At 43.5% G+C, this 25,682-nt stretch overlaps 1 protein-coding gene and 1 long non-coding RNA gene across 2 annotated transcripts in view; one reads left to right on the top strand and one right to left on the bottom strand.

Annotated features, from left to right (window-relative positions):
* Window positions 1-25,682, top strand: part of NCKAP5 (NCK associated protein 5) — a 904,891-nt gene that overhangs the window by 308,528 nt on the left and 570,681 nt on the right. The window lies entirely within an intron of this gene.
* The window catches only part of LOC146358359 (uncharacterized), an 81,631-nt gene that overhangs the window by 50,084 nt on the left and 5,865 nt on the right, over window positions 1-25,682 (bottom strand). The window contains exons 2-3 of the long non-coding RNA XR_014784183.1: window positions 22,932-23,019; window positions 10,817-10,920 (exon numbers count right to left, since the gene is read on the bottom strand). This is a non-coding gene — a long non-coding RNA (uncharacterized LOC146358359). The remainder of the gene's footprint in view (window positions 1-10,816; window positions 10,921-22,931; window positions 23,020-25,682) is intronic.

Below are 25,682 nucleotides of genomic sequence, written 5' to 3'. Positions count from 1 at the left end.
AAACACAGTAAAGAGCCCTCTCAACTGTATGGAGACTGTAAAAAGTCCTACTGGCTTTAGCTCTCTCTTTACTTCCTATACTTTTTCAGGTGAAAACTATCAGGATAGTGTTAAAATTGGAAGTTGTAGGTTTGGATAAGTTTCAGACAAGATATTTTTCAGTTTGTTATTTTTCTTCCTTTTAAATATTTTGTGCTTTGAATATTTTGATACTCTTTTAGCTGACTGGAAAACATTATTATGTGCAAATAGACCCCAATTCAATCCTAGTTTAGCTTCATGATATGAAATTTGTATTACAGAAACAGCATTGGATTGCTTTCCTCCCTCTATATTACGAAGTTTATAATGATATCCAGAGAGAAAGGATTATTTAGCTCTCTGCCTAATCACATCATTTTATTGCCACTTATGAACTGCACTATACTGTGGATAGTTCTTATACTGGGCAAAGATATGTGTGGTGAAGGGAGACCACTTGTTCTTTAGACAACAAGATTTTAGATATTTGTACAGGACTTCAGGGATTGCCTTGGTATGCAGTAGTATGCCCCAGCCTCTGTACCTATTTTCTAGCGCAGAAAGATTTGAGCTTTATTGGAATAGGACTGTTTCACTTCAATTTACTGAAAATAAATAAATAAAAGGTAGCATGGGAGAACCTGTAGTGTTTATAATAATTCCACTACTTGATTCAAGCTAGGATTCCAGATGATCTTGACTGAAGGCTAGAGGACACCCTGGAAAGAAGAAGCTTCGAGTATTTTAGTTGTATGTTTGTATGGATCTGGAGACAATAAAACTGTCCACTTTTGGCTGCCCAAACCTTGGTCTCTATATTTCCGAGGTTATACCAGTGCAGAAAGACGCAGTGAACCCTAGCATCTCACATTGGGACCTACAGGCAGTGGGGTTAGTACTACCCCCATTTCCATTCCTGTCTGCCATGAATGAGAACAAACTGAGTTCCAGTCTCAATATGTCTGTTCAAATCCTGAAAAAGGCACATATAGATGTAGGCCTTATTCTCAATAATAGCAGATGCATTGGTAAGCCTGTGTCTGGACTGTATCATGCCAGATTCCACATTGCTGCACTTGATGCCTAGCTTGCTATGTTCCTAGACATAGCAAGCTAGGCATCAAGGAGACAGATTTCAGCATATCCCTCTCCCTGACATGCCCAGTTTTCTGGGATTTGTATGTGTGTTTTTTGGTAAGGAGAATTTTTGTATTGGAGTTACATAAGCCTCCACCTGGAGTTTGAAGTGATACAGAGCTTCTCTATACGAGTGATTGCTTGCACGCTCGTGATTGGTCACTCACAGATGTTTGCGGTCCTTTACACGACATCATCAACCTCCAGGACATCTCCCCCTTTATCCCGCTTTCAAAAAGCTGTAATAAACCTTAACATAATATAATGTAATGTAATAAACCACATCGGCACTGTGTAATACTGTTGTAGGACTATAATTCAGCCACTAGATGGTGCTGTTTCATTGAACATATAGAGCATTGCTGAGAAGGGAAGTTTTCCATTCGAAATCATGTGTTCACCATCTAAAGGAGCCCATCATAAATCTGGAAAGACTCTGGAAGAAGAAAGCCCTGGTAAGGATGCAGGATTTTTACTTAATGTAGAGAAGCCCACAGTCCAGGCATTGGCTTATCAATATATCTGCATTTCTCTTTTTTTGTGAAAGCCTGAAATGGGCTGCAAGAATGGCACCCATATTCTTTCGAAATCTATGGTAATGTATGCGTCGAATTTAATGGATTTAGATGACATCTTGAAATATACTGCTTATATTGCTTACATCTTGAATTGGTCACATTGCGACCACACCTGGCAATGAAGAGGCAACATACAAGGATTGGGTAGACTTGAGCCACAACTTCATTGAATTGACAACAAACTAAGATCTGCAACAGTTAGAGCAGTATGGGTATTAATATGATGAGCTATTAAAGCCAAGACTGACCTGTCCCAAGTGCAGAGACAGCCAAGCTGCCATCCCCACCCCTTAGCCACACCTTCATATGTTGAAGGATGCCCTTCTGAGCCATCTCCCAAGTCTCTAGTAGCATGACCCATTCAGGCCCCAAAGGGAGATCCTTTCCCCTACCCCACGGTGGGTGGCGACCAAATCACAAGTGAGCAGAAGTTGGGGTGGGCTGGCTTACATAGCCCTTATGCCCTGTCTCTTTTGTGGCAATGCAACGTGCAGAAGATGTCAGTCACGTGGGTCACCCCTGGTATCAGCCCCAAAGTCTGCTTCCCCTGCGAGCACTGTGAGGTAGAATTGAACTGATGCTGCATGCTCATGCCCATCTAGAATAAACCCGGTGCCCTGCAGCTATTAAAAAAAAAAACATGATAGAAAATATCTCTGACCTTATGCAAGGATTCACACAACTACTTCATTTAGGCTGTTTCCTATTATGATCCCTATGTTTTATGGGAGATCCTTATGAAGTAATGCACAATTCTAAATTTATTCTATGTTTAGTGGCAACTTTGTGTGAATAAGAACAATTTAAAAAGCTAGTGGGTAGTTCATTTTTTTTGTATCTGCTTTAATTGAAAACATGTGATATTATTTTAAGGACAGCACCAATTTCTGTAATAAGCCTGATCTTGCATCTAACTTCTTCCAATGTTCTGTGGCTGATTTCAGTTACAGTTTGGATTCATTTATCCCAAATAGCTAAGAGACTGGGATAATGTGCGGTTGCTGGACAAAAAAGATTGTTTCTATGGAAACAATGTAGGAAATGATGGGTGCTCCTGAAACTACAATTACTGGCAGGAACCATGGCCTAAATCTGGAGGAGCAGTAAGGAGAAGATTCCTGTGAAATAGGCACCAGCAAGGACTAATCTGTGCACAAGAGAATGAACTCTAAGGATTAGTGATGGTAAAGTATGCAAGAAGCTGAAGGAGTAATAAGGAACCAGCAAGATTAAGCTTCTGAGAAAGACAATAGCGTGAACAGCAGTTAGCCTGGAGCAACACTTCAGATTAAAACATTTGTTTGCGATGAGATAGAAACAAGTCCCCACCTATCTGCAGTGTCACTTGAGAGCATATTTGAGAGGGATATCTGCACAATCCGGAATCTCGCATAATTGAGACTTAGATTCTAGGGTCCCTACTATGAACCATTTCCAGAACCTTAGGATGTTCTAGACTTTAGAATACAACACAAAAATTGAATATGTAGGATAATATGCACTACAGCTACACAAATGCCTGAAATACAGAAGAAGAACTAAGTAAGGCATTTTAAGACATGGGATTAATAGAACAGGGTTTTTGAAATAAAATGAGATGTGTATCTGTTTAAAGTATTAACACATCTCTATCCTCTGGAGTTTATTGTTTGCAAACTAAGGATTGTCAGGCATTAAACAGGTTGCTTTCTTTTGTAATCATAAACTTCCACTGGGAGAACTTAATTGGTCACAGACAAAATTACTTTGTAAGGATTCTTCAAGGTAGAAAGAGATTAAAATAACTGTGGTTAAATTTAAACTGCTTTCCTAGAAAAAAGACTAATCTCCTGGGACTGAGACATAGCAAACAAATGGAGAAACCTACATACTCCTTGCCATTACTACTACATGTCCTATGGGGGTGGGGAGTCCCTGCTCTACACAGATTTATAACAACTAATTTATGCCCCTGTAAGGGAGTCTCTCAAGGATATGGCCAAATAGAGCCAAGGATAAGGCTGACATAGGGTGAATAGAGATTATTATCTACCAAGTGGAATGTTTACTCTGCATGGAGCTACTTGATTGGCTGTTCGCTATTGTGGTCTTGCCGGGTAGTAAGGAGATCTTACTTCCCATCACTTCCTTGGATTCTTCGTTGGCTGTGGTTGTATGATTAAATTCTTCAAGTGGTTACATACACAACAGGTTTAGTTACCACTTGGTAAAATTACTGCCTATATTCACCCATAGGACTCTTAGGCTTGTTAAAAACCATATTCTGAGATTTCATTCAAGCTCAGTCGCCACACACATGTTATCAGTGGCTTGAGCATCCTCTCCCACAGTTGGAGCCAGACAAGCCTCCTGGTTTTCTGGGGTACTGTGGATGATACAACAAGCGGGACATCAACTAGAGCAATGTTGGCGGAAACCTCAGGATGAGTCCGATCGAACACAGGCTAGAGCTCATTTTAAAGCCTACTCCATGGCAAAGAGGGTGGTGAAGAAAATGCATTTCTCCACCACCATTATGTCTGCACAGAGTTGCCCAGCAGACCTTTATCAGGTGGTCAGAGGCTTATTCTGGGCTCTGGATAGGGGCGAATGCTCCTTCCTTGTTCTCCTTGACCTCTCAGCGGCTTTTGATACTGTTGGCCACGGTATCCTCCTGGACCGCCTGGAGGGGTTGGACATTGGAGACACCATATTGCGGTGGTTCCGGTCCTTCCTCTCCGGCAGGTTCCAGAGGGTAGCACTGGGAAAGGAGGTTTTGGACCTGTGGCCTCTCACTTGTGGGGTGCCACAGGGTTCCATCCTCTCCCCCATGCTATTTAACATCTATGTGAAGCCACTGGGGGCCATCATCAGGAGGTTTGGGGTGCGGTGTCATCAGTATGCAGATGACACGCAGCTCTACCTCTCATTCAAATCTTCACCAGGGTTGGCCGTAGAATCCCTGTCCAAATGTCTGGAGATGGTGAGTGGCTGGATGGGGAGAAATAAGCTGAAGCTGAACCCTGACAAGACCGAGGTACATTTGGTGGGAGACAGGAGGAGGTTGGGCGATGTTGACCTGGAGTTGAATGGGGTATGGCTACCCTTGAAAGACCAGATCTGCAGCTTGGGGGTCATCTTAGACTCCCAGCTGTCCATGGAGGCTCAGGTGTCACCTGTGAGCTGGACTGCGCTGCACCAACTCCATCTGATATGACGGCTGTGCCCCTTCCTTCCTGGCCATCTGCTCCCATCTGTAATACATGCCCTGGTCTCCTCTCATTTAGACTACTGTAATGTGCTCTACATGGGGTAACCCTTGAAGATGGTTCGGAAGCTGCAGCTGGTACAGAACGTGGCGGCTCACCTGATTAAAGGCAGCCGCTGGCGAGATCACATCACTCCAGTGCCGAAGGAGCTGCACTGGTTACCAGTTGTTTTCCGGGACAAATTCAAGGTGTTGTTTTTGACCTTTAAAACCCTATACGGTTCCAGCCCAGCCTATCTCAAGGAGTACCTCCAGCAACACCAGATAGGCCACTCAACAAGATCAGCCTCGGATGGCCTTCTCTCTGTCCCATCAGCCAGGACAGTTAGGCTGGTGAGGACGAGGGAGAGGGCCTTCTCTGTGGTAGCCCCCACTCTTTGGAACTCTCTCCCTAGGGAACTCTGCCATGCCCCCTCTTTAATGAGCTTCTGCCACGCACTAAAAACATGGTTGATCAGGCAGGCATTTGGGGTTGGTTAGGGTAATTTTAGAAATGTGATGTTTTTAATGTTGAATTTTATTGTTTTGAACTGTTTTTAATGTTGTACATCACCCAGAGTGGCTGGGTGGCCAGCCAGATGAGCGATTAATAAATTTAATAAAAAATAAATAAATAAATAACACTCTGGCCTCCAAGAGTGGGTTAAATTGCTCTACTCCCCAACTCTGTTTTTTATCTGGATTGTGGTGGGAGACAGTAGCTGCTATTTCCTAAAACAAAGATTAACGCAATTGTTAATTAGGCAACTAATGTGACATCTAGTTTGGCTCCAAAGATTGTGCCCAGCTGATATTGCTCCCCCCGACAAATTTTTTTGTTATCCCATTCTTCCAGTGTTTGCAATCTTCTATGTCATAAGTAAATTTGATATGAATTTTTAAACTAGTGAGCCCCAGACACATACTGAAGATACTACTTCATAAGATATTGTGCAAGTAGCACCCAATGTTTCTGCCTCAAGAGTGACAGCAAATATTCAGGTACAGGCAGGGCAGGGCATAAGAATATCCCAACTGAAAATAGTGAGGCAGGTGAACAACTTGAATGACAGGAAAAGCTGGATACAGGGAACTACATATCGAAAGCAAATCTTCTAACAGATGTGTTAAAATTTGAACTGTTTACATAATGCTGGATCCCTACAGAAAGTTTGATACTATGATCCAAGAGCATTTTGCCATGTATGGCTTTCTAAATATTCTCCTTGGTTAGCATTCCCTGCTGTTTTGAAAGGACCTGCATTCCTTATTGTATTTTATTTCCCCAGCTAGTAGTACAAGGGGTACAGGGCCACATGACCTTGGTCTTCATGGTAAGACCAGTACTACAGGTAACATGATTTTATAGTTTTGTGTTGAGGCAGAGAAATAAATAAATAGAGAGAGAGAGAGAGAAACTGGGGCAGACAGTGCTTAAGTACACATCTGCAAGAACACAGGATGAGTTAATAAAGTTGTGTGGCCAAATTTTGCGGGAAGATGCTATTGTAAAGGCTAATGCTTCCATGATATGGAATAGTCAGACTATGGAATTCTCTACCATAGGATGTAGTGATGGCCACCAATTTGGATGGCTTTAAAAGGGATTAGACAAATTCCTGGAGGAGAAGGCTATCAATGGCTACTAGTCCTGACACCTCTATGCTGTCTCCACTGTCAGAGGCAGTAAGACTACAGTCAGGGCCAGAAATATTGGAACAAGGATAACTGTTTTGGCAGCTGGCCTCCGTACACCACCACATTGAAGTTGAAAGGAAACGCACCCAGATGGGAGTGAAGTCAGGACTTTCAGCTGTAATTCAAAGGGTTTGACAAAAGTGGGGCACTAACCATTCAGGAAGGACAGCCAGTGGCATACACACACACCCATGACTAACATCATTTCAAACTTAAGGATCGCCTTTAATACCTGGATGAAAATCCTTTGCAGTCAATGACTGCCTGAAGTCTGGAACCCATAGACATGACCAAATGCTGAGTTTCCTCCCTCGAGATGCTTTGCCAGGCCTTTACTGCAGCTGCCTTCAGCTGCTGCTTGTTTCTGGGTCTTTCTGCCTTCAGTCTTGTCTTCAGTAAGGGAAAAGCATGCTCTATTGGGCTGAGATCAGGTGACTGACTTGGCCATTGAAGAACATCCCACTTCTTTGCCTGGAGAAACTCTTGACTTGGGTAGCTTTTTCTGTTTGTTTTGGGTCATTATCCATCTGCAATATGAAGCAGCATCCTATCAGTTTGGCAGCATTCGGCTGAATCTGAGCAGTAAGTATAGCCCTATACACTTCAGAATTCATCCTGCTGCTTTGATCAGAAGTCAGGTCATCAATAAACCTTGATTATTGATGTGACCCGGTTCCATTGGCAGCCATACATGCCCGTGCCATAACATTGCCTCCCCCATGTTTGATAGATGATGTGGTATGCTTTGGATCATGAGCTGTTCCTTTCCTTCTCCATACTTTTCTCTTCCCATCATTCTGGTAAAAGTTAATCTTGGTTTCATCAGTCCAAAGAATCTTATTCCAGAACTGGGCAGGCTTTTTTAGGTGTTTGCTGGCAAAAGGCTAATCTGGCCTTTTGGTTCTTGAGCGTTACCAGTGGTTTGCACCTTGTTGTGAAGCCTCTGTATTTAATTCATAAAGCTGTCTCTTGACTGTAACTGTTCACAATGTCATGCTTACCTCCGCAAGAGCGTTCTTGACCTGGCTAGATGTTGTGAAAGGGTTCCTCTTCACCATGAGCAGGATTCTGCGGTCATCCCCTTTAGTGGACTTCGTGGTCTTCCAGGTCTTTTGCTGTTGCTGAGCTTGCCAGTTAATTCCTTCTTTTTCAGGATGTTCGAAACTGTTGTATTGGCCACTCCCACTGTTTTTGCTATCTCTCTGATGGGTTTATTTTGTTTCCTCAGCCTAATGGTGGCCTCCTTCACTTGCATGGACACCTCTTTGGACCTCATGTTGGGAGTTCCAGGGAACAGCTACCAAATGCAAATGTAATAGGGATGTCAGAGAATTCCACCACGGATCTCGGTGAGGCCGAATGCCAGTGCATTCAGCCCCCAGAACTCTGTGGCAGAACGGCCTGCCCCCCCCCCCCGCGGATCTCCCCTGGGAAGAGACTTACCTGGGGCGGATGTTCCGGACAGCGGCGGCTCCAGTGGCGGCTTCGGTGGCGGCAGCTGGTCTTCTGACTATCTGACGCCGCCGCTGCCATTTGCAGTCTGTCCCCCCCCATTCGTGATAGGCTACGTAAAGACTTACGTAGCCTATCACGTCTGGGTTAAAAAAAAAGAAAAAGTGTACGCAAATGGCAGCGGCTATGGCCACCAGCATTTCCGTTCCTTATTTTTGGCCGTCTTAGTCTACGTAAATATTTACGTAGACTAAGATGGCAAAAATAAGGGGGAACACAAATAGCGTATTGGACGCTATTTGCGTTCCCCCTTATTTTCGCTGTCTTAGTCTACGTAAATATTCACGTAGACTAAGACTGCCAAAAATAAGGAATGCAAATGGCAGCGGCCATAGTTGCCGCCATTTGCGTACGCGTTTTTTTTTTTTAAACCCAGACATGATAGGCTACGTAAGTCTTTACATAGCCTATCACGGCTGAATTCAGGGACGCAAACGGTGGCGGCTATGACCGCCGCCATTTGCGTCCCTGCTAGCCAGTGGCTGGATGTCCGGCTACTGGTGGAGCTGGCCAGCAGCTCTGCGGAATCCCCGCAGAGTGGAGCCGGCCGGCCAGGATTCCGGGGGGAGGGACGGAGGACCTCCCCCCCCCCAGCAGAACCCAGCAGAGCCAGGTAAGCGGGGTTTCGTACACCCCTAGTAATACTCAGAACCACCTCCAGGCCTTTTCTCTGCTTGATTGGTCATGGGGTACCCAGGTAACAGGCCACACCTGGCCATGCAGCTGCTTGTCAGCCATTCGTTCCATTACTTATGAGCCAGCAACGATGGGTGTGTGTGTATGCTGCTGGCTGTACTTCCTGAATGGTTAGTGCCCCACTTTTGTCGAACCCCTTGAATTACAGCTGAAAGTCCTGACTTTGCTCCCATCTGGGTGTGTTTCCTTTCAACTTCAATGTGGTGGTGTACAGAGGCCAACTGCCAAAACAGTCATCCTTGTTCCAATATTTCTGGCAGGGATGGACGAAGGGGACTTACCTTGTCCCGCAGCTTGCTTCGCGGTGGGGGGGAGGCGCTTCGCTTCTCCCCCTGAAGTTCAGGCGAAGGGGGAGGCGCCCCGCCTCGCCCGGCCAAAATTCAGGCTGGGGGGGAGGCGCCCCATCCCTCGCCGCCGAAATTCAGGCCGGGGAGGAGCGCCCCGTCGACCCAGCCGCGAAAAAAAAAAGTAAAAACACACACACACCCCCGTGATAGGCTACGTAACGATTTATGTAGCCTATCACGGCTAGATTTCCAAAGTCAGCCGTGATAGGCTATGTAAATCGTCACGTAGCCTATCACGGGTGACTTTGAAAAAAAAAAGCGCATATGCAAATGGCGGCGCCCATGGGCACCACCATTTGCGTTCCTTAGTTTGGCACGTCTAGTCTACGTAAAGATTTACGTAAACTACGGCGAAAATAAGGGAACGCTATTTGCGTTGCCCTTATTTTCGCCGTAGTCTACGTAAATCTTTACGTAGACTAGACGTGCCAAACTAAGGAACGCAAATGGCGGTGCCCATGTGTGCCGGCATTTGCGTACGTGCTTTTTTTTCCGAAGTCACCCGTGATAGACTACGTGACGATTTACATAGCCTATCACGGCTGACTTTGGAAATCTAGCCGACTTTGGCAATCTAGCCGTGATAGGCTACGTAACGATTTACGTAGCCTATCACGGGTGTGTGTGTGTTTTTCTTTTTTCTTTTGCAATGGCGGCAGCGGCAGCTGGTCAGAAGACCGGCCGCCGCCCCCGCCGAACCACCGCCAAGACCCGCCACCGAGAGGGACATTCGCACGAGGTAAGTCCCATCCCGGGGTGGGGCGGGGGGCTGGCAGAGAATTTCTCCACCAATTTCGGGGGGCCGAATGCGTTGCCATTCGGCCTCCCAGAGATTCGTGGAGAAATTCTCTGCCATCCCTAATTTCTGGCCCTGACTGTATATACACCAGTTGCTGGGGAACATGGGTGGGAGGGGCTGTTGCACTCATGTCCTGCTTGTGAGTTTCCTGTCAACAGCTGGTTAGTCAGTATGTGAACAGAATGCTAGATGGATCCTTGGTCTGATCCAGCATGGTTCTTCTTATGCTCTTAAATTCTCAGTTTTAGCTGATGAAACAGCAGATATTTCTGGCACAGAATAATTGTCTTTACATGTAAGATTTGTGGAAGAAAGAGATGGGAATGCCTCTGTACATGAGGAATTCCTTGGGTTCATTTCAGTCTTAGACCAAACTGCAGTAGGCATAAGCTAACACAGTCTTACCTGCTTGTTCTGATTTTGGACTAGATCTCAATAAGTTAGTTGGACAAGGATGCAATGGTTGGTCAACTATGGCAGGAAAAGAAGTGGGTTTCAAGTACAAATCAGGGCAATCTATCCTCTGGCAATCTTTGTCCACTGCTCGTCCCATAGACTTAATCTCACTGTAAACCATCTGAACAGTGTAAGTGATGCGTGTAATACAGTTGTCACAATTAAAGCCATCATAATTTTTTTCTGTGAGCGCATCCAAAGACAACATCTAATACCCAACATTCTAATGCTATGTGAAACACGGTAGACTAAAAAATACATGAGTATCCATGTGTTTGCAGAAAATTACACAAGTATTGTCTCACAACTCAAGCAATTAGCAGCAAGCAACATCAAGAAAAGTCACCTTTTGTACAAGTTGTTGTGTGCATCGTGGACATCAACTTTTACTGTGTGTCTTGTGATCATAATACTGTTCGATGCTAGAACCAGTCACCAAAACTCTGCAATCTGTGAAGTTAGATGTAATGGAAATGAAAACACATATACGAGAGTTGCTGGGAATAATGGAACAACACAGGGAAGCTAGTGACTTTAGCATAATAATAGAAATGTGCAAGAAATTGGCAGATGAAGTGGATGAAGAACTTAAAGCACCTAGACAAGCCATACAACAGAAAAACTTTGTTAGTCATCCCAATTAATCCACAGTAGAGTTCTATCAGTGGTCCATCTACATTCCCTACCTACTTTCACTTATTACTTTACTGAGGACTCATCTCAGTGATGAAAACCCACCTGCTTACAATTGGCTGAAGCTACATCCATCTCAGATGTACCATACTGAAGAAAAAGATTTTCAAGCCCTTGCCAATTCCATTCAGGAACTTTACAAATTTGAAAACTTTGGGGGTGAATCTGTTACTTGGTATGAGTTGTGGGCAAAAAGACATGCCAAAGAAATATACCTATCATTGTGTGACATATGCAACATGACTCTTAGGGTGCAATCCTATGTGTTGTGCCCTGGGTACTCGTAAGTCCTCAAATTTGGAGGCTTATGGGTATCCTATGCAGAGAGGAAGGTGCCTTGTGCCTGCCTCTCTGCATTTTAGGTAGATGGGCCATTTTGTCTAGTGGAGACTTTGGGGCGGGGGGAGGCTGGGGTGGCCATAAGAAAGATCATAGGACTGCCATCCTGGTTTTCTCCCCTCATCCCACAGGAATGTCCCCTTGTCCCTGTCTCCAAGCTCTGTTAAGAGTGCCTAGAGGCAGCAGTTGTCTCTGCACCGGCTAGGAGGGGGAGGGGAGCGTGGTTTCCTGGCTTCAGTCTTGGAGCCCTGTCTCTGAGCTCAGAGCTAGGGGACATAGGATTGCTCCCTTACTGAACTATTGGACCACACCAAGCTGTTCCCTCCTATTAAAATGGCCATCCTTACAGCACTTCCCCTCCCCACTAAAACATGCACAATTGAATGATCATTTAGCACTTTGTTGCAGGATGAAGACATGGCTACATTCCACAATGAGTGCAGACTGATTGTCTGGCTTGTGTTTGCCGAGTGTCTATAGAGAAAAGTTGAAAAACTATCCCAAGGAGAAATTTATAAAAGAAGTTATTGAGGGGTTTGGCCAAAATTCTCAAAGACTTCAATTTTTGTTTAAAGAATGATCCACTTTGCAATATATTTTCCTTTACTTTGTGGACAGACAGGCATTAACAAAAAGTCTGATTGGTTTTAGACCCTATGTCTGACATTCACCACAGCTAAGGCAGATTCTGTGTAAAAGGCGTGAAATTCCGCTTTAGGGGATTATAATTTGGTTTAGAGTCTTGCTGTATTACACAGTATTGCTGTTCAATGGACAAATTGAAGTTATATGTTTTTCTAGTGCCTCACTCTGTAATTGTTAAATGGACAAATAAAGCAAAATCTTAGGAGTTAGTTCTGAAATGTATAATCCCATACAATACAGTAAATGACCGACAGGCGCAGCCCACCATTGTTTCTCGTTGCTTGTCTTTATCACCATGCAATGGTGCACGGGATTCAGTTGCATAAATACTGCAAATAGTCAAGTCAACAACCTGTAGTTACAAGTCATAGAGCTTCCCTCCCTCCCCCAAATTATTTCTGCGAACACCCATGCTGCCAACTGCAGGAACACTGCCAGTTGTAGATTTACATCCATGAATCTCTCCACAGGTAGAACTGAAGTCTCTGAGGTGGATGTGGCATCCTTGCTGGTGGAGCTCCTCTCCACTAGTGGAAGAACTTGTTCACCTTATCCTAATCCCTCCCAGCCAGTGGAGGTTAAGGTTGCTCTGTAAGTGTATGGAAAACAACTATAAACGTAACGTTATCACAGACTTAAGTATGTACATTTCACTCCATTGTTATTCCTGCTGGTGTTACCTATGTAAGCCTTGCCAGAGCAAAAAAGAACTTCAGGACTGTTAATACAAGCTATTTAAAAACAACAACACCCATACATTTATTTACTATATCATCAGGTGGTAGTGAATGTATACCCTATTTTAAAACATAGTTTTATAATTTTAAAGAACATACATTATATTAATGCTTAGAAAATTTAGTTCCTCTAATCTATATGGTTCCCCCTTCATGGATCACTGCCTTGTTGTGGCGAAGGGGCTTGCGTAACTCAGTGAAGCCATAAGCTATGCCGTGCAGGGCCACCCAAGACGGACAGGTCATGGCAGAGAGTTCTGACAAAATGTGGTCCACTGGAGAAGGAAATGGCAACCCACTCCAGTATTCTTGCCAAGAAAACCCCATGGAACGTATCACAAGGCTAAAAGATATGACGCCGGAAGATGAGCCCCTCAGGTCGGAAGGTGTCCAATATGCTACTGGGGAAGAGCAGAGGGTATTTCCAAGTAGCGCCAGAAAGAGTGAAGCGGCTGGGCCAAACCCGAAAGGACACTCAGCTGTGGATGTGTCTGGCGGTGAAAAGAAAATCCGATGCTGTAAAGAACAATATTGTTTAGGAACCTGGAATGTCAGATCAATGAATCAAGGTAAGCTGGAGGTGGTCAAACAGGAGATGGCAAGATTGAACATCGACATCTTGGGAATCAGCGAACTCAAATGGACAGGCATGGGCGAATTTAATTCAGGTGACCATCATATCTACTATTGTGGGCAAGAATCCCTTAGAAGAAATGGAGTAGCACTCATAGTCAACAAAAGGGTGGGAAAAGCAGTACTGGGGTACAATCTTAAAAATGATAGAATGGTCTCAGTACGAATCCAAGGCAAACCATTCAACATCACAGTAATTCAAGTCTATGCCCCAACCACTGAGGCCGAAGAAGCTGAGGTTGATCGGTTCTATGAAGACCTACAACACCTTCTAGAACTAACACCAAAAAAAGATGTCCTTTTCATCATAGGGGATTGGAATGCTAAAGTAGGAAGTCAAGAAATCACCGGGATAACAGGCAGGCATGGCCTTGGTGTACAAAATGAAGCAGGACAAAAGCTAATAGAGTTTTGCCAGGAGAACATGCTGATCATAGCAAACACTCTTTTCCAACAGCACAAGAGGTGACTCTACACATGGACGTCACCAGATGGTCAATATCGAAATCAGATTGATTATGTCCTTTGCAGCCAAAGATGGAGAAGCTCCATACAGTTAGTAAAAACAAGACCTGGAGCTGACTGTGGCTCAGATCATGAGCTGCTTCTTGCAAAATTTCGGCTTAAATTGAAGAACATAGGGAAAACCACTAAACCTTTCAGGTATGACCTAAATCATATCCCTGATGAATATACAGTGGAGGTGAGGAATAGATTTCAGGGATTAGACCTGATAGACAGAGTGCCTGAGGAACTATGGATGGAGGTCCGTAACATTGTTCAGGAGGCAGCAACGAAATCCGTCCCAAAGAAAAAGAAATGCAAGAAAGCCAAGTGGCTGTCTGATGAGGCTTTACAAGTAGCTGAGGAAAGAAGGGAAGCGAAAAGCAAGGGAGAAAGGGGAAGATATAGCCAACTGAATGCAGAGTTCCAGAGAATAGCAAGGAGAGACAAGAAGGCCTTCTTAAATGAACAATGCAAAGAAATCAAGGAAAACAACAGAATGGGAAAGACTAGAGATCTCTTCAAGAAAATTGGAGATCTCAAGGGAACGTTTTGTGCAAAGACGGGCATGATAAAGGACAAAGAAGGCAGGGACCTAACAGAAGCAGATGAGATTAAGAAGAGGTGGCAAGAATACACAGAAGAACTATACAGGAAAGATCTGAATGTCCCTGATAGCCATGATAGTGCGGTCACTGAACTTGAGCCGGACATCCTAGAGAGTGAAGTCAAGTGGGCCTTAGGAAGCATTAGTAACAACAAGGCTAGCGGAGATGACAGTATTCCAGCCGAGCTATTTAAAATCCTAAAAGATGATGCTGTTAAAGTGCTGCATTCAATATGCCAACAAATCTGGAACACTCAACAGTGGCCACAAGACTGGAAAAGGTCAGTTTACATTCCAATTCCAAAGAAGGGCAACGCCAAAGAGTGTTCAAACTACCGCACAATTGCGCTCATTTCACATGCCAGCAAGGTGATGCTCAAAATCCTACAAGCTAGGCTTCAGCAGTATGCGAACCGAGAACTACCGGAAGTACAAGCTGGGTTTAGAAGAGGCAGAGGAACTAGAGATCAAATCGCCAACATTCGCTGCATCATGGAGAAAGCAAGAGAATTCCAGAAAAACGTCTATTTCTGCTTCATTGACTACGCTAAAGCCTTTGATTGTGTGGATCACAACAAACTGTGGCAAATTCTGAAAGTGATGGGAGTACCAGACCACCTAACCTGTCTCCTGAGAAACCTGTACGAGGGTCAAGAAGCAACAGTAAGAACCAGAGATGGAACAACCGATTGGTTCAAAATTGGGAAAGGAGTACGACAAGGCTGCATATTGTCACCCTGCTTATTTAACTTATATGCAGAGTACATCATGAGAAATTCCGGGTTGGATGAATCAGAGGTCGGAATTAAGATTGCCGGGAGAATTATCAACAACCTCCGATATGCAGACGATACCACCCTAATGGCAGAAAGCGAAAAGGATCTCAAGAGCCTCTTGTTGAGGGTGAAAGAGGAGAGTGCAAAAGCTGGTTTGAAACTCAACAAACTCAACATTAAAAAAACTAAGATCATGTCATCTGGCCCTATCACTTCCTGGCATATAGAAGGGGAAGAAATGGAAGCAGTGACAGATTTTACTTTCTTGGGCTCCAAGATCACCGCAGACGGTGACTGTAGCCATGAAATGAAAAGACGCTTGCTCCTTGGGAGGAAAGCTATGGCAAACCTAGACAGCATAGTAAGAAGCAGAGACATCACCTTGCCGACAAAGGTCCGTCTAATCAAAGCTATGGTTTTCCCAGTAGTAATGTATGACTGTGAGAGCTGGACTATAAGGAAGGCTGAGCGCCGCAGAATTGATGCTTTCGAACTGTGGTGCTGGAGAAGACTCTTACGAGTCCCCTGGACTGCAAGGAGGTCAAATCAGTCCATCCTAAAGGAAATCAACCCTGAGTGCTCATTGGAAGGACAGATAATGAAGCTGAAGCTCCAATATTTTGGCCACCTAATGCGAAGAGAAAACTCCCTGGAAAAGACCCTGATGCTGGGAAAGACTGAAGGCAAAAGGAGAAGGGGACGGCAGAGGATGAGATGGCTAGATAGCATCACGGATGCAATGAATATGAACTTGAGCACGCTCCGGGAGAGAGCGCAGGACAGGAAGGCCTGGCGTGCTATGGTCCACGGGGTCACGAAGAGTCGGACACGACTGAACGACTGAACAACAACAATATGGTTCACTAAAATATAAGAAATTAGGAGACTTATTGGGCAGGTGCATGGCAGACATAATAACAAAACAGCAGAATGTAAATTGATTGATTTCTTGGAACCTTTTTTAAAATTAGAGACCTTGAACGAAATATATTCTTTAGAATAATTTCCTGGAATAAAGATCTCAAATGTCCCCTGCTAAGCTGAAAAGAGCCAAGTCCAGCATGGAAGAGGGCAGATAATCTACTAGACATGCGGATGTATGTCCAAACTAAAATACATGAACAGACCAGGGTATATTAGTTCTCTATTTGCTTATTAAAAATTAAATATGTAACCTTGGGAAGCGTGTGTCTTTGCTTTCATTCTTAAAAAAAAACTCTTTTATGTATTCAGATGTGCTTACAACTTTAAAAGGTATTAAGGGTTAGAAAAATGTTGGGATTTGATTTTACCTGATCCCATCTGTGTAAGGCAGGCAGATGGTTACTGTCTGGATCTCTTGAAGTATAGTCTATAGTTCAGTTGAATGGCAGTAGGCACAGCATGTATATACAACTGTATCACCGCATGAGTGAAACATAGGTTGACAGAAACGAATGGCTCTTTTTTGGTGGTGGTGGTGGGGTGATATTGGATTACATGCAAATCTAAAAATGTGATCAAGCATAGGGATTCATTACTGAATGAGATCATTCAGATTAAAATATCAAACAAATATGTAAATATATTGTCTATTGTAATACAAGCTGGCTCTATGAGTACCTGAAAATGTTTCTAGTCCTTAGTAAGTTTAGAAAGAAAAAGACTGTATACATTTGAAAAGTATTTAATGTCCAGTCTTGAAAATCCCACAGAAAAATATTCTTTTTCCCCTTCTATTAGATTATGATTTTGCCAAACTGTTGAAGATGTTATCCACTACACAGTTTCTAGAAACTGCTGCTGAAGTAAGATACAGCAAATGTCCTGATCCTGATAATTGCTGATCCATTAAATAAATGCTTAGAATGGGGTTTTATAAGCTGTTGCACTGCACAACATCACAAAATGCTGTATCACTCTTAAGATTTTGCAAGAGCATTATGCTGGCAGCCAGATAACATGTCAGTGAAAATGTTTTAAGATCAAAACACAGGAGGGAAATTCATAAACTAGTTGCATTGCTTATACACATATGAAAGTCAAAGCACCGTCCATCAAGCCAGGATGCAGATCTAGCTGAGAGCTCACCTACCTCCACCTCCCATCATTGAGGCCTTCAGCTACCAGCTATCATCATTACTGTTGTTGATATGGCAGATAGAAGTGACAAATGTAGCTGTGGGACAGGAAGTGTCCAAATGGGTATTTCAGCTTGCAGGAATTGCTGCCAAAATGAGATTGCAGTAGCTAAGGTTTTTTTTTAACTCCTTTGCAAAGAAGAGGAAGGAGCACTTCTTTTTTGGGGGTGGAGGTGGATTTTTGTTCTCTCCTAAAGAATGGGTGTCATGTGTAAATGAACCCAGCTCCCATGCCATGGTTAGGTATGATTGGCCTTCGGGCGGGGGGAAGGTGCAGAGTGCCCATAGCAATATAGGGAGAACTCTCTGGGGTCATTCTTTGGTCAATGAGGTGAGAAGTGTCTTGCAGTCACAACTTAGACTTACCCAATAACATATGGGAAAATATTCAACCTGTGAAGGAATGCCAACAATCAATCCTTTCTTCCCTTTGAAAGCTATTTATCTTCAGCACCGTGGATGTAATGGTCAGGGTGTTCTTCTAAAAGTTCAGTTGTACTTTAAACATGTATCCCTGAATAGATGTTAGTAGATTATGCAGAGATCACTTTGAAGTTTCCTCTACAAGCAGCAGCGAAGCTGGAGGGGTCTGGCCTGAGAGGGAGGGCAGGGACAGAACTCTGTTGCCAGGTGGATTTTCAAGGGAAGACGACTTCAGGAAAAGTGGAGAGTAGGTAGGCTGTGGAGCAGTTTCATTTGCTAGCTGCTTATGCTTCGCATCTCTGTCGCTTGACAAGAAGACACGGCGGCAAGACTCAGAAACAAACCAGGATTAAGCCAGGAATATGGATTTAGATGTAACAACAAGCCATGATTAAAGAAACCTGGGATTTGTAAGGTAACAGTGAACCAAATTCAAATTTTAGTTTGTTGTCAAAAAAATAAACCACCGTTTGTTTCCTAGGATGGGTCTGGATGTTCAGACAAACTACAGTTAGGCTGAACAAATCCTGGATTAGACGTTATGTGCGAATTGAACCACTGTTCTATTACTGACCTTTATAAACAGTTCTGGGAGCTTTTTCAGCTGGAGAACAGAGTAAAAATGCTTTAAATAAATAAATAAATCCCTTAGAAGAAATGGAGTAGCACTCATAGTCAACAAAAGGGTGGGAAAAGCAGTACTGGGGTACAATCTCAAAAACGATAGAATGATCTCAGTACGAATCCAAGGCAAACCATTCAACATCACAGTAATTCAAGTCTATGCCCCAACCACTGAGGCCGAAGAAGCTGAGGTTGATCGGTTCTATGAAGACCTACAACACCTTCTACAACTAACACCAAAAAAAGATGTCCTTTTCATCATAGGTGATGGGAATGCTAAAGTAGGAAGTCATGAAATCACCGGGATAACAGGCAAGCATGGCCTTGGTGTACAAAATGAAGCAGGACAAAGGCTAATCGAGTTTTGCCAAGAGAACACGCTGATCATAGCAAACACTCTTTCCCAACAGCACAAGAGGTGACTCTACACATGGACATCACCAGATGGTCAATATCAAAATCAGATTGATTATGTACTTTGCAGCCAAAGATGGAGAAGCTCTATACAGTCAGTAAAAACAAGAACTGGAGCAGACTGTGGCTCAGATCATGAGCTTCTTATTGCAAAATTTCGGCTTAAATTGAAGAACGTAGGGAAAACCACTAAACCATTCAGGTATGACCTAAATCATATCCCTTATGAATATACAGTGGAGGTGATTAATAGATTTAAGGGATTAGACCTGATAGACAGAGTGCCTGAGGAACTATGGACGGAGGTCCATAACATTGTTCAGGAGGCAGCAACTCAATCCATCCCAAAGAAAAAGAAATGCAAGAAAGCCAAGTGGCTGTCTGATGAGGCTTTACAAGTAGCTGAGGAAAGAAGGGAAGCGAAAAGCAAGGGAGAAAGGGGAAGATATAGCCAACTGAATGCAGAGTTCCAGAGAATAGCAAGGAGAGACAAGAAGGCCTTCTTAAATGAACAATGCAAAGAAATCGAGGAAAACAATAGAATGGGAAAGACTAGAGATCTCTTCAAGAAAATCGGAGATCTCAAGGGAACGTTTTATGCAAAGTCGGGCATGATAAAGGACAAAGAAGGCAGGGACCTAACAGAAGCAGATGAGATTAAGAAGAGTTGGAAAGAATAAACAGAATAACTATACAGGAAAGATCTGAATGTCCCTGATAGCCATGATAGTGCAGTCACTGAACTTGAGCTGGACATCCTGGAGAGTGAAGTCAAGTGGGCCTTAGGAAGCATTAGTAACAACAAAGCTAGCGGAGATGACTGTATTCCAGCTGAGCTATTTAAAATCCTAAAAGGTGCTGCTGTTAAAGTGCTGCACTCAATATGCCAACAAATTTGGAACACTCAACAGTGGCCACAAGACTGGAAAAGGTCAGTTTACATTCCAGTTCCAAAGAAGGGCAACGCCAAAGAGTGTTCAAACTACCGCACAATTGCGCTCATTTCACATGGCAGCAAGGTGATGCTCAAAATCCTACAAGTTAGGCTTCAGCAGTATGTGAACTGAGAACTACCGGAAGTACAAGCTGGGTTCCAAAGAGGCAGAGGAACTAGAGATCAAATTGCCAACATTCACTGGATCATGGAGAAAGCAAGAGAATTCCAGAAAAACGTCTATCTCTGCTTCATTGACTACACTAAAGCCTTTGATTGTGTGGATCACAACAAACTCTGGCAAATTCTGAAAGAGATGGGAGTTCCAGACCACCTTACCTGTCTCCTGAGAAACCTGTACGAGGGACAAGAAGCAACAGTAAGAACCAGGCATGGAACAACCAATTGGTTCAAAATTGGGAAAGGATTACGACAAGGCTGCATATTGTCGCCCTGCTTATTTAACTTATATGCAGAGTACATCATGAGAAACGCCGGGTTGGATGAATCACAGGTAAGAATTAAGATTGCCAGGAGAATTATCAACAACCTCAGATACGCAGATGCCACCACCCTAATGGCAGAAAGCGAAGAGGATCTAAAAAGCCTCTTGTTGAGGGTGAAAGTGGAGAGTGCAAAAGCTGGTTTGAAACTCAACATTAAAAACACTAAAATCATGGCATGTGGCCCCATCACTTCCTGGCATATAGAAGGGGAAGAAATGGAAGCAGTGACAGATTTTATTTCCTTGGGCTCCAAGATCACCGCAGACAGTGACTGTAGCCATGAAATTAAAAGACGCTTGCTCCTTGGGAGGAAAGCTATGGCAAACCTAGACAGCATAGTAAGAAGCAGAGACATCACCTTGCCGACAAATGTCCGTATAACCAAAGCTATGATTTTCCCAGTAGTAACATATGGCTGTGAGAGCTGGACTATAAGAAAGGCTGAGCGCCGAAGAATTGATGCTTTTGAACTGTGGTGCTGGAGAAGACTCTTAGGAGTCGCCTGGACTGAAAGGAGGTAAAATCAGTCAATCCTAAAGGAAATCAACCCTAACTGCTCATTGGAAGGACAGATACTGAAGCTGAAGCTCAAATATTTTGGCCACCTAATGCAAAGAGAAAAGTCACTGGAAAACACCCTGATGCTGGGAAAGATTGAAGGCAAAAGGAGAAGGGGACGGCAGAGGATGAGATGGCTAGATAGCATCACTGATGCAATGAATATGGACTTGAGCGTGCTCCGGGAGAGAGCGCTGGACAGGAAGGCCTGGCGTGCTATGGTCCATGGGGTCACGAAGAGTCGGACACGACTTAACGACTGAACAACAACAACAATCACTAAACCCTAAATTTCATCATTCTATAGACTTCCTCCTGATAAAACGTAGTTTAAAACATTTTAACAGAGCAATCCTCTCTATGCCTACTCATAAGCAAGTCCCACTGAATCTGATGAAACCTGCTCTAAGGAAAGTATACAACTTGGTATTTTCTTCATACTGGTCTGTTGTTCCATGGCTTGGCCAAGGCCTATTCATCATAGGAAACATTTATCTCTCTTTTTCCTCATTTCAGAATCCAAAGTTCCAGGCTGAGATAAATGTTTGCCTTCCCATCCAATAAGAAACAGACAGGCTGTTTATGAGCCACAGTTCTGAACCAAAGGTTTCCTCCATTCCATTCTTTAACTCTGTAAGTTTCTGTCCCCAGTACACTGGAATGCCCCAAAACAGGACCACAGAAACACTTACCTAGTAGAGATTCTGGACTCTGTATATGGTCAGCCACACCGTGAGGTATGTAAGTGGTTGCATACTCATATATACATATTACAGATGCAACTCATGTAAATAGTTATAACAGATGCTAATTGTAACATAGGAATTTCAGTTACACATTTTTCTTAAGAATTTCCCTCCTATACATTGGTAGATAGCAAAACAGAGAAATTTCATAACGTTGTTTTGGATTTGTACACTGTTTTCATTTTTCATTCATGATTCCTGCAATAATTAGAACTGGCTATTTATATTGTAATGGTATAAATGTTGGTGCTCCTTCACTTAGAGATGATTTGTTATTTATGTATCTTAAAAATGATGTCAGGAATGCATTTGAACAGCCTTGCTCAAGGGGGGAAATCCATACATGTATACCATAAGACTATGTAAACATTATTGAAATGGATTTCTTCAGAGATGATACCAAGTTTATAAAGCAGCATTCGTCACACTAAAACAAAATTGTTAAAGGATGTTTTTGTTTTGTCTGAATATTTTTATTTGATTCTTATCCAAAACTCTTCACTCATGTTGCATAAAGATGAATAAGAGATTTACACAGTTTTTGGCTTTGTTACTAGCTGGAAGAAAGCGATACACCATTTACTCTGAAAAGTAAAGCAACATCTTTTGTATGGCTCTCTAGAAGAATCAACACCATTGCTTCACCCTGAAGTACAATTATATAATTCATATTGATGATTTTTTTTTTATAATAAGCTGTAATTTCCCTTTTAAACAAGGCACATGGGGAGTGAGCACCTTGTTCAGAAGCAGTATCACATTCACAGGCTTGCAGGAGCACAATTCTCCTTCCCAACTAGGCACGGGCTTCCTACGTGCCTTGTTTTAAAGGAAAATTGTGTTTTTTCCTTGTTGTCACCACAAACTAGCCAGGGGGTGGCCGTGTTGCCAAGCCCTGTTTTAAAACATGAAACTATGTGTAGAGGTTGAACCACAAAGGTTTTCTTTTAAGGAGTTAACTACATTTCACATTCATCTAACAAAGACCTGAAGCTGCTTTTGTTTTTGTTTTTTAAGGAATCAGAGTTCTCTTGCATGGGCTCTGAAAGCCACCTGAATCCATTATCAGTAGGGATGTCAGAGAATTCTGCCACGGATCTCAGTGAGGCCGAATGCCAGTGCATTCGGCCCCCCAAAATCTGTGGTGGAATGGGCTGCCACCTCCCTGCCCCCCCGTGGATGCCCCCTGGGATGAGACTTACCTGGGGCAGATCTTCTGGGTGGCGGCGGCTCTGGTGGCAGTGGCGGCTCCGGCCGCCAGTCTTCTGACCGGCCGCCGCTATTTCCAGGCTTGTGAAAAAAGAAAAGACGTGATAGGCTATGTAAAATTTACGTAGCCTATCATGGCTAGGTTTTAAAAAAAAGACGTGATAAGCTACGTAAATCTTTACGTAGCCTATCATGGTTGGGGGTGGTTTTTTAAAAAAAACACGCGTACGCAAATGGCGGCGGTTATGGCCACCGCCATTTGCGTTCCTTCTTTTTACCGTCTTAATCTACGTAAATATTTACGTAGACTATGATGGCGAAAATCAAGGGGAACGCAAATAGCGTAGCGGGCGCTATTTGCATCCCCTTTTGATTCGCCGTTTTAGCCTACATAAAGATTTACATAGGCTAAAACGGTGAATGAAAAAGGGACGCAAATAGCGCCCGCTACGCTATTTGTGTTCCCCTTGATTTTCGCCGTCATAGTCTACATAAAAATTTACGTAGATTAAGACGGTAAAAAGAAGGAACGCAAATGGCAGCGGCTGTAGCCGCCGCCATTTGCGTACACGGTTGTTGTTGTTTTTTTACCCAGAGCCCTCTGCGGCCAGAAATCCAGCTGCAGATGGCTCTGGCCTGGCCGGCTGCTCCGCAGAGCTGCCGCGGAGCACAGCCGTTTGTTCGAGGATTCCGGGGGGAGGAATGGAGCACCTCCCCCCCTGGCCAGGATTCCGGGGGGGGGGACAGAACGCCTCCCCCCCACCATCAACATAATCCGCGAAACGTAAGTCACTTTCGTACATCCCTAAATTCAGTATCAACAGTTTTTTTCAGCAATGTGACAATTGCTCTAACCATAAACAGTTGATACCAGTGCTAGGATGCCCACTGAATAAAGTGAACATGATATTGGGTGCCCCAAATGTCTTGGTGCACATTAAATAAACATGCGTTCCTCAACACAATCCTGTTTGAAGAGTACCATTGTAACTATGCTAGGAAAAATCTATTAGTACCCAAGCTTCTGTGCGTATGTGCACACACATGTAAGAAAGAGAGAACATGAAAATCTCTTCTAGCAATGTTTTGAACCTCCCAATGAAAGTCTACCTTGTACTTTGAAAACCATGGCCCTAGCTAATCCTATCCATAGTAAGTGCAATTGTTATTATTAAATTCTTATAAAATGGTTGGAGTTTTCTAAGCACTGTACAGATATTGAAAGAAAAGACAGTCCCTGCTCACAATCTGACAGACACAATACAAAAGGAAAAAGGAATGGGTAGGGAGGAGGAAAGCAAGCACTGGAATTCCTTCTCTGGCCAATGGGTGGGGACAGATTGGTCATCTTCTTGCTATGATGTTCTTCCTGGGACACTGGACCTGCAGCCTCCCAGTAGCCCTTGTACCCTGGCTTACAGGTAAGGCCAGAATATCAGTTCATACTTGCATCTTTGATACTATAGATTTAACATGTGGTTGTTGTTGTTGTTCAGTCGTTCAGTCGTGTCCGACTCTTCGTGACCCCATGGACCATAGCACGCCAGGCCTTCCTGTCCTGCGCTCTCTCCCAGAGCGTGCTCAAGTCCATATTCATTGCATCAGTGATGCTATCTAGCCATCTCATCCTCTGCCGCCCCTTTCTCCTTTTGCCTTCAGTCTTTCCTGGCATCAGGGTCTTTTCCAGAGAGTTTTCTCTTCACATTAGGTGGCCAAAATATTTGAGCTTCAGCTTCAGTATCTGTCCTTCCAATGAGCAGTCAGGGTTGATTTCCTTTAGGATTGACTGATTGGACCTCCTTGCAGTCCAGGGGACTCGTAAGAGTCTTCTCCAGCACCACAGTTCGAAGGCATCAATTCTTCGGCGCTGAGCCTTCCTTATAGTCCAGCTCTCACAGCCATACGTTACTACTGGGAAAACCATAGCTTTGATTATACAGACCTTTGTCGGCAAGGTGATGTCTCTGCTTCTTACTATTAACATGTGGTAGCAATGTCTTTTTCTGAACCTTGGCAAAGTTCTCCTGTGCCTGATCTTGTCTGATCTTGGAAGCTAAGCAGGGCCAGCCCTGGTTAGTACTTGGATGGGGAACTGCCTGAGAATCAGGCTTCCAGCACTGAGCAGCGGGTTGGACTCGATGGTCTTGTAGGCGCCTTCTAACCCTGTGATTTTATGTCTATGGTGCTTCTATGCAATTTTGTCTAGTAGGGACCCCTATTGCAGTTTGAGCCAAAAGCCATATGGCAAATCTAGGTTCAGGGAAAGGAGAGATCGCATTGCCCATGTGCAGATTTTATTTATGATAATGTGAACCTGGAAATATTAATAATTATTAGAAGTAAATATAGATCATAAAGCATTGGCAGCTGGAAAAAGGTGCCATAATAGTAATTGATTTGTTCATTAGTGTCAGATTAGTGATTGATTTTACTATACTTGTATCTACTGCTTTTCCTTTTAGAAAGCTCAGATCAACTAACATAGGATTCTGGTGATCTTCCAGTTACTGGTCTATGTTTCTTTACCTTCATCACTGTGAAACTTCTATAGCTAGTAGACTAATCAGTGGGCTTCTAATGGATGGTCACAAAATGTAGTAGCTACTGGGATTGATTTAAAAAGAAAATCTAGTACAGATCCTGTTCCTTTGTACAAAGTTCTGTTGCCCAGTGCACTGGAGCCTCAGAAAATGAAATGTAATTCTTACTATGATGAAAGTTGACTATACAGCAAAAGTACAGCA

This window comes from Heloderma suspectum, chromosome 1 (assembly GCF_057233095.1).
Source record: "Heloderma suspectum isolate Gila_16-S chromosome 1, 16-S_ref, whole genome shotgun sequence".
NCBI classification, from domain to species: Eukaryota; Metazoa; Chordata; class Lepidosauria; order Squamata; family Helodermatidae; genus Heloderma; species Heloderma suspectum.
Note: the sequence above shows the minus strand (reverse complement) of the source record. Positions and strands in the feature narration are given on the sequence as shown.